Source organism: Triticum urartu, chromosome 3A (assembly GCF_056163025.1).
Source record: "Triticum urartu cultivar PI428250 chromosome 3A, HENAU_Tu73, whole genome shotgun sequence".
NCBI classification, from domain to species: Eukaryota; Viridiplantae; Streptophyta; class Magnoliopsida; order Poales; family Poaceae; genus Triticum; species Triticum urartu.
In genome coordinates this window covers 16,616,713-16,624,368 of record NC_141875.1, presented here as the reverse complement: position 1 = coordinate 16,624,368, position 7,656 = coordinate 16,616,713, and the positions used below count along the sequence as shown (strand labels likewise).

The window sequence follows — 7,656 nt, the reverse complement described above, 5'->3', positions numbered from 1 at the left end:
TGTAGTAGGAACATTGTTGAATCAACTATGATGTTTTTTAACTTACGATAACATTTTTATCTATTTTGGATTTGCGTCATCCAAAAGGTTACCCTTGAACATGCGTCACCATACGCTGCCCTTTAATGTGTTAAAGGAGCCGCAGCCATGCTCTACAACTGCAATACTTATAGGACTATAAAGACCCTCGACTTATATATCCCAGAAACAGAACGGTGAAAACCATATATAATAACAGCCAGTCCACACTAAAGAGCATGGCCAGTCCAATCTAAACTTAAAGGTCTATATATCAGAAGAACAAAGCCTTCATTGAAGAGCAGCAGTCGGGTCCTTTCGTCGAAGACGGGATCTGCTAAGACTTGTCTATCATAATCATCATCAGTATTATGAGAACTAGCAAGAACAGGGCTTTTTCAAAGAGTAGAAGTCAGGCCCTTTCCCCCTTATCGTCCTCGTCCCCATCCTCTTCCTGTCCCACGTCCTCGCCCTCGCCCTCGTCCCCGCCCGCCTCCTACTCCTTCTCCTCCTTGTCGAGACTCCGACAGTGCCGATGAAGATGACGACGATGAGCTTGAAGAATCATCATCATCATCGTCATCGTTGTTGTCGTCATCGTCGTCGTCGTCGTCGTCCTCGTCGTCATCATCATCATCATCGTCATCGTCATCGTCATCGTCATCGTCATCGTCGTCGTCGTCCTCATCATCAACATCATAATCATCGTCATCATCATCATCATCAGCAGCAGCAGCAGCGATAGCGGCAGCAACAGCAGTATTAGCAGTTTTAATATATGACGTTCGTTGAATATCAGGAGTCGAACCCTTTCCTCGAAGACATGATCTGCTGAGAATGGTGGCTTCGAGCATGATACCATTTGGATCATCAGAAATCTTTCCCTTGGGAATTATTAAGTCGTACACTATCGGTAGCCCATCAGAGAGTGAAGAGCTTCTTACGTGGCAATTTATACTTTCACGGCAGCCGGTCATTATGCAGTCATATTCCATATTACATTTGAACTTGGGTTCCGTAACGTTTGGTTGTACGCAGGTGACTGAGATGGCATATCCAAGAGGCTCTGATGACATGTTGAGCAAGAGAAAGTAGCTGGTCACGGTGCATCGCAAAACATGTAACCCCGGCTGTAAGCGAAGTGACACCGTGCCGGAGTCTGGGAGGATTGTAGACATACACTTGTGCTGGATGATGAAATGGTCTAGGAGCACCTTTGTTGGTCCAGCGAAGCCACAACCGGACTCCACGCAGGAGCATGGGGCATTTAGGCATGCCTTCTTGTGTTCTTCTTTCTGGTAGTAGATGACCCCCTCGGCACACCCATACTTTTCATTGGAGCAAGCAACTTTGGCTTCTTGGACGACATGTTCCATCGCAAAAAGGAAGTTTTGATAGAGCACACAGGGCATTTCTTGTCCAGCTTCCCACGGCAAGATGAGCATATGCAATGCCCTACAGAGCACTGTGGAATAGAAAAGATCCTCGTGAGAACAAACCTTGACAGAAAGAAAGAATTGAAGTGCCACATGACAACACATTTTATTACTATGTCAGTTACCATAGCTATTATGTAAGATTTCATAATAAACACTTTTTGCCAGTGATTGATTTATCAAAGCTCTTCTTTTATCTTCAGCTCTTATCACAGATATGCTAAAAAAAAAGCTCTTATCACAGATGAAATAATACCTCTATAAAGAAATATAAAATTTAGTGATCTAAAAGATCTTATATTTGTTTACAGAGGGATTTACAGAGGGGGTACAAGCTTAAGTTTAAAGGAAAGTTAATGTACATACACGTACTGCATTTACCTGGAATAGCGGAGGCCTGAGGGGCTCATAGCAGATGGGACAGTCGAGGGTCTCCACCCCATGGTGACCTTCAGTTTCTTTGTGCTGCTCTCTCCCTCTCGTTCCGCTTCAACTTTTTTCTTTTTAGTATTAGCATTACGACCTTCCATCGCCAACAAACTTCTAAGATATCCTCGCTTGCTTGCAAACTCAACGGAGACACAAACCTACTGGGCAATACAATCTGAATGCGTGTTCACCTGTTCCACAAGATACATGGATAAAAGCCATGGAACACAACAGACTTCTAAGCTGGAATGGCAATTACTTTAGGAAAAGCAGCAGAACAAGTAGTAATAATTTGCAAAGGGTATTTAACACATTTTTTGGCCTTTCTTGTTTTGGGAGAAAAGGGTATTTGAGCTGATTTCCCTTAATAGGTACGGTCGACAATGCATATATGCAAGTAATAATCTGACAGAGAAGCGGTAAAAGAAGAAATCTATTAGGGCTAAAAGTTTGCACTGGCATAGCGTAGCAGCGTGACTCCGGCGATCAAAGGGCAGATGTCCCGAATCGAGAGGGATGCAGCCGTACCTGAAACTACGTGGTCGCCTCGCGGGGCCTATCCACTACAAGACCTAGCAGGGCATGCGCGACCGCTGCAGCCGGTGGCCTCCTCCTCCAAGGAAAGAGGGGAGAAGAGAAGACTGCTGCTCCCTTGCCGGCGAGCTCTCCACCCTGCCCGCGCGCCGCGTTGATCTCAGCACGATGGTCGATGGGAGCGGGGAGATATGAAGCAGCGCTCGGGGCGAGAAACCGTCGTAAGGAGCCGTGTCTTTTTAGGTGTCTCTTTTTCCTTTTCTATTCCTATTTTTGTGTGCAAACTTGAGAGATTTACTCCTAAAACCTCGCAAGGAGTCATCGCGAAGTTGAGAGTATCGACGGATCTAGGATTTGACGCTAGGGTGGACCTAGCTATGAGTAGATCCCCTAAAAAAAACTAGGAGTTAGCCTCTTTTTTTTTCCTAAACCACACAAATAATATTCAAATGTAAACGTATGCAAAGTGCTGCGGAATTACATTCATACTTCTCACAAATATCAAATTCAATTATTACATTCAAATCGCATATATTAGCAATATCATGTTTTTCCGGAAAGGATTTAGACCTATTATAAAAGTTCATTGGAAGTATGAATCACCTCAAACCAAATAAAAATTATATAGCGATTCCGAGACCATAAAACAACCACTACCACCGCCAGAACAAGCCGTCGGCGCACCGCACTGTCATTGCTCACCTACCGGAAACGGCTTGACCTTGTCGACGACAGCTATAAATTCTTCATGCAAATGCCCCTATGGATAGAGTCGTTGCTGTTGAACCCTCGAACAGATCTGAAGCAGCTGACACCAAATCTCGCTACGTGACGAGAAACATTAACCTCACCGTCCCAAACCGTCGTAAGGAGCCATGTCTTTTTAGGTGTCTCTTTTTCCTTTTCTATTCCTATTTTTGTGAGGAAACTTGAGAGATTTACTCCTAAAACCTCGCAAGGAGTCATCGAGAAGTTGAGAGTATCCACGGATCTAGGATTTGATGCTAGGGTGGACCTAGCTATGAGTAGATCCCCTAAAAAAACTAGGAGTTAGCCTTTTTTTTCCTAAACCACAAAAATAATATTCAAATGTAAACGTATGCAAAGTGCTGCGGAATTAGAGCATCTCCAGCCGCGTCCCCAACAGGCCCTCCCCAGGCGATTTTGCCGCGCTGGCGTCGGAAAAACGGCCCAGTCGCGCTCTCAGAATCCCGTTTTTCGCCGGCTCGGGGCGAAACTGGTGCCGGCGGACCCAGGCCGAACCCGGCTTCCTGGGGGCGCCGGCACAAACGAAAAGGGCGCGTGGGTCCGCCCTGTCGGTGAGGCGAGCGCCTCTTCCTGCTGTTTCTTCCCGCGTTTTCCCCACTGCCCTCCCGTACTCTTCCTTCCTCCCGCCAATCTCCCTCCCGCTCGCCTCCCTCCCAGCCGGCCGCCATGCCACCGAAGAAGTACGTCGCCCCCCGCGCGGTGGCAACCGTGACCGCCTCCGTCGCCCAGCCGAAGCAGAGGAAGCCGAGGGCGCCGCCGAGCAAGCCACCGGGCATGTCAAACGCCGAGTGGAGGGCGGAAGTTCTGCGGCGGGAGGCTGTCACCGCCGACCGGCGGAACAGGGCCATCGCCAAGAAGGCCCGCGACAATGCGGCGCGCGCGGCTGCGGCTGCCTCGGCGGACCAAATCGAGGCCGAGGTGACTCGCGCGGGGATGATGAATCCACCCGGAAGCCACGCCCAGTACGCGCCCTGGGGTCAGCAAGGCGTCGGCTCTCCACAACCATGGGGATCGCCCTCGCCGGGCTACGCCGACGGTGACGCGCACGGTGGGTTCAACCCAAACGTCACCTTCCCCCATGGCTACCGGTCCAGCGCACGCCCTCACCCGCCTTCGCCGGCGTGCAGTACCCTCCATACAACTACTCGCCGCCCGCCTACGCTTCCTCCCCGACGCCCCCGCTACGCCGTGGCCCGCTCCCCTTCTCGCACCTCGGCGACACCGACGAGACCGAGGCCGACATGGACGACATCATCGCGACAGGTTCGGCCGCGGCCGCCGCATCTCCCGGGTTCGTCACCCAGGACGAGGTGGCAGATCTCAGCGGCGGCATGGACGGCGAGCTCGGCTACGTCTACGGCGAGGACGAGCAGGAGGAGCAGGAGGAGGAGGACGAGGAGGAGGAGGAGCCAACGCCTGCTATGGCGAAGGGGCGCAAGAAGAAGCGGGCGGCCAGGACAGGCGAGCCGCGCATCAAGTGGGCGTCCAAGGAGGAGAAATGCCTCGCCGAAGCATGGAAAGTCGTCTGCCTCGACCCGAGGACCGGCACGAACCAGAGCGTCGACACGTACTGGGACCGCATCAAGGCCGAGTTCGACGAGCGCAAGCTCGTCGACCCCTACTTCAAAGGCATCTACATGCAGCGCGGCTCCAAGGCGATGGCGAACCATTGGGGACGTATCCAGGGGGCGTGCAACAAATGGCATGGGGTCGTCGAGGAGGTCGCGGCTCGCCCGGAGAGCGGCGCCAGCATCGAGGATTAGGTATGCCACGCAGGCCTCCCGCCTCTCTTCGCCCTGTACGCGCGCCAACTGTTTGTCCCTCCGCGCAGTTGCTGCACATGTTCACCCTGTACCGGCAGAGCAACAGCGACGCCGAATTCAAGTACCTCCACGTCTACAAGCGCATTGACAAGTGCGAGAAGTGGGTGGAAGTCCGGCGCACCCTCGACAAGGCCAAGGAGACCTATAAGCCGGACGCGCCGACTCCTGGCGCATCAGAAGGGCGGTCGGACGGCAACAAAGTTGCCAAGAAGGGGAAATACGCCGACACGGCCACTGCTCGAGTGCAGGAGTCCATCGAGCACTGCCTCGCCAACGCGTAGGCCCGGGCCGTCCTTCGTGAAGAGAAGACCGAGGCGCGGTGGTCGGCGTTGATGTCGAGCAGCGCCGTCAAGCTCAACCTGCTCCGGACGAACGTCGCCGCGAAGTAGAGAAACACCGACCTGGCTTTCCTGCTGGGCGGGGCGGACATGCTCCAGAGCACCGACGAGACGGTCAAGGCGTGGTACTTGGCGGAGCGCGGCCTCATCCTGAACCAGCTTCCCTCGACAAGGCCGCCGACGCTGCCGCCGACGCACACGCCGCCGCCACCAAGCCCGCGTGACGACGCCCAGCAGCACCGAAGCCGCACCGACGCCGCCCATTGCAGAGGCTGCTCCGTCACCGCCAAGCCCGCGCACGCCAACTCCGCCGACGCCTGGGGGCAGAGCCCGTCGAGTGATGCGCACGCGAACTTCTGCCCCTCTATTTTTTGTACGCCGAACTGTGGCTTGCGGTCGCCCGACTTGTGGCGTCTTTTGTGAGCGGGAACGACCAAGTTCAAATTTTTCGCGTCCTGGGGGCGGCGCCTGGGGGCGTGACTGGGAGCTAGGTCGCCCCCAGGGGGCGAACTAGCGCCGGTTCGCCCCCAGACCACCCTTTTTTAGCGCCCTGGGGGGCCGAACGGCTGGAGATGCTCTTACATTCATACTTTTCACAAGTATCAAATTCAATTATTACATTCAAATCGCATATATTAGCAATATCATGTTTTCCGGAAAGGATTTAGACCTATTATAAAAGTTCATTGGAAGTACGAATCACCTCAAACCAAATAAAAATTACATAGCGATTCTGAGACCATAAAACAACCACTACCACCGCCAGAACAAGCCGTCGGCGCACCGCACTATCATTGCTCACCTACCGAAAACGGCTTGACCTTCTCAACGACAGCTATAAATTCTTCGTGCAAATGCCCCTAAGGACAGAGTCGTTGCTGTTGAACCCCCAAAAAGATCTGAAGCAGCTGACACCAAATATCGCTACATGACGAGAAACATTAACCTCACCGTCCCAAGGATATGGTAGGATTTTCTTTTTTGCAAATTTAGGATATGATAGGAATCTATGTTGGAGCTGATAGAGGAGGAAACACTAGTTCTGTGGTAGCTATATCGTCTTCTTCTATCTTATAATGAAAAGACTATCACACATTTCAAAATTGCATTTTTGAAATTTGCAATAATGTGATGGACGAACAGCAGGAATTGAACATGTGCATGGTTGGCTATGCTTCATGAAATTTATTGCAGAAAAAACCCTTTCAGCACTTGACGTTGCCACAATGATAAAATTTAATTAATTCCTGTATTTCTTGATCTTTAATGAATCGACGCCACAATCAAAAACCCTAAAGTATAGAGGTAGAGCAAGGGCAAAACTAGCACCTGAAGTGCTGCCGATCGGTTGGTTCCAATTACCCTGGACCGCGTACGGAACCTTGCCCGTCTGCTGCAGTGCCGCGCTGCGTTAGTGCGCCCTGTTGCTGGCCTACCGCTGTTGTCCTACACGGCACGCCCTGCCTAGCCCCACTGTGCCGTTGCTGCCGTCGCAATTCTCTGGCTGGTTGGCCCTAGGCATAACCCATACCGCACTCGATACAAGGACGGCAATTCCAACGTGGCAAGCAATCTGATTAGTGTAAGAATTATAGAAGTGTTCCTACTCTTCGACAGAGCCGCGTGGTCTGTATATATTGAGACGAGAAGAGGCCTTCACCGTGGCGTACAAGAAGAGGATTTGGTTTACAGGAAGAGATTCAAACTACTACGGGAGGGAGATAGAGTAGAGTTGAGATTACATGTGGAGATAAACATAAACTCTAACACCCTTTCTTAATCTCAACTATCCTACATTCAAATTCCTCTTGAACTCCTCAAATAGTTTTGCTGGAAGTGCTTTAGTGAATCCATCCGCCACTTGATCTTTGAAGGGAATGAACCGTATCTCAAGTTTTTTTGCTGCCACCCTTTCTCGCACAAAATGAAAGTCAATCTCTATATGCTTAGTTCTTGCATGAAATACAGGATTGGCAGACAGATAAGTTGCTCCCAAGTTGTCACACCATAAGCATGATATACGGTTCCGTTTAACTCCCATCTCATCCAATAATGACTCAATCCAAATAATCTCTGCAGTGGCATTGGCCAAAGACTTGTACTCAGCTTCTGTGCTTGACCTAGACACAGTGGCCTGTTTCCTGGCACTCCATGACACAAGATTAGGACCAAAAAATACTGCAAAGCCTCCAGTTGATTTTCTGTCATCACTGCAACCTGCCCAGTCAGCATCAGAGAAAGCACTAACAAGAGTGGAACTAGAACGTCTGAAATGAAGTCCTATCCCCATAGTATGCTTGACATATCTTA

The 7,656-nt window shown here is 51.0% G+C and overlaps 1 pseudogene; it reads right to left on the bottom strand.

Annotated features, from left to right (window-relative positions):
* Positions 1–430: 430 nt before the first annotated feature.
* On the bottom strand, positions 431–2,053 carry LOC147977888 (E3 ubiquitin-protein ligase SINA-like 11; annotated as a pseudogene).
* Between the last annotated feature and the right edge of the window lie 5,603 nt (positions 2,054–7,656).